This window comes from Myotis brandtii, unplaced genomic scaffold (assembly GCF_000412655.1).
Source record: "Myotis brandtii unplaced genomic scaffold, ASM41265v1 scaffold469, whole genome shotgun sequence".
Classification (NCBI taxonomy): domain Eukaryota; kingdom Metazoa; phylum Chordata; class Mammalia; order Chiroptera; family Vespertilionidae; genus Myotis; species Myotis brandtii.
Window position 1 is genome coordinate 355,647 of NW_005367911.1, and position 2,345 is coordinate 357,991.

Below are 2,345 nucleotides of genomic sequence, written 5' to 3' on the forward strand. Positions count from 1 at the left end.
CTTAAAACCCGCGGGTGACGTCACGACGCGCGTGCCAATCAGCAGCCCCGCAGCGGGGGAGTGGGCGTGGAAATATGCGCGCTGCAGCCCGGACCTCCCCGTGACGGGTGTCTGCTCCATCCGTGACCGTTTTAATTGGTCTTTTTCTACCATATTCTAATATTTGCTATAACCCCGGAGGACTCAGGGATAGATGGTGGGAGGGGCAAAGGGGACACACGGGTGGCAGCCTTTAACTCGTGAGAGGTAAAGTTTCATAATACCACCGCATCCCCTCCCCAGCAGTTTTCACACACGTAAAATCCCTCCACCAGGTTATTTTCAGGGCTGCTGACAAGTCTTCCTCCTTTATCTTTCCTAATTCAATATCCAAACCCATGTGAACCTAGAACCCCATAAAAGTCTAAACACCCTTATGGATTCTCACAAAAGCCCTAGAGGTAGGAACTGGTGTTGCTGCATTTATAGGTGAAGAAAGCTCAAAGGGGTTCAATTACTGGTCCATGATCACACATAGTAAGAGGCTGAGCAAGGATCTGAATCCAGTGTCTGGGCCCTGACCACTGAACTACCCCTCTCCTCTCATAGGGAGGGCCAAGCATCCCCAGCAAAAAAAGCCCTCAATCGCTGGTCTGAGTGCTGGCCAGCAGCAGACCCCTCAAGGGCCTCCCTTGTTCAAATAGACAAAGACAGGATTCTTATTCACTCCGGGGGGGCGGGGGCGGGTGCATTTATTGACCTCATTCACATTGTGTGCTCTGCATGAGCCAGAGAGACCATGGCGATATAGACGCTGTGCAGGCCACAGGGTCTGGCCTCAGAGGGCTTACACTCTAGTGATAGAGACAAGATTGGCCACTGACAGGTGTGGACAAAAAGGGGTTCTACCCAAAGTAACCTTACAGGGTGATCTGATCATAAACTCCAATTCCTGCCCTGGCTGGTAGCTCAGTGGTTAGAGCCTCAGCCTGCACACCAAAGGGTCTTGAGTTTGCTTCAAGGTCAAGGGCCAAGGGCAAGTAGCTGGATTGCAGATTCAAACCCGGGCCTAGTCAGGACATGTGTGGGAGGCAGCCAATGGATGTGTCCAATGGATGTGTCTCTTTCACCTCTCTCCCTCTCTCCCTCCATCTCCCTCTCTCCCTCCATATCTCTCTCTCTCTCTCTCTCTCTCGCTCTCGCTCTCGCTCTCGCTCTCTCCCTCCTTCCCTCCCTAGGTTAATACCCCTGTGCATCTAGGTTAACAAACCTTTAAAATAAGCTTAACTGCAAGGAAAGCACATATTCTTAACTATCCTGTAATGTAGCAATTTTCCACCTTTTTCATCTCATGACACATAAACTAATTAATAAAATTCTGCAGCACACCAAAAAAATATATTTTTTGCTGATCTAACAAAAAAAAAAAACACTGGGTATAATTTTGATTCATTCACACCTTACGGTTATTGTAGTGTTGGCTGTTGTCATTTTTTTTTATTTGACCATCCCGGGCTGCGGTTCTCAACCTGTGGGTCACGAACAATGAAAATACATCCTGCATATCAGATATTTACATGACGATTCATAACAGTAGCAAAATTACAGTTATGAAGTAGCAACAAGAATAATTTTATGGTTGGGGGTCACCACAACATGAGAAACTGTATTAAAGGGTCGCGGCATTAGGAAGGTTGAGAACCTTAGATTCTAAGGGGAAAGAGGTCAGTACCCCTGACTAAATAGTCAGATATTGCACATTTTAAAAATTCTTGCGGCACACCAGGGTACCGAGGCACACTGGTTGAAAATCGCCCCTGTAATCCAATCCCCCCCCTTGGTTTCTCCTACCCTTATGTAATCTTTCTTGCTTCCCTGCTTAATTTTAAATGCATAACCAAAAATGTCATTCTCTGGAGCTTTTGAGATCTTGTTTCCCAGCAATTGTCATTAGTTTTGGCTCAATTAAAGTCTGATAAAAATTCTCCACAGGTTTGAATGTTTATTTCATCAATTACAGGGAATGCAGGGACAGGACAGTATATATGTATTAGGCCTTTGTAAATCTTGACTTGTAAAACTGCAGAGAAGGGAGAAAGTGTGAAATGAAAGCTTCGGAAAGGTTTCTAGAAGTTCATTAGTCCTGTGTAGGATTGATTAGGAGGGGCTCAGGGCTGGACGGCATCTTTCTAGCCATTGCATATGATACCATCTGGGCATTCTTTTTTTTTTTTTTAATTTTTTATTGATTTTTTACAGAGAGGAAGGGAGAGAGATAGTTAGAAACATCGATGAGAGAGAAACATCGATCAGCTGCCTCCTGCACACCCCCCACTGGGGATGTGCCCGAAACCAAGGTACATGCC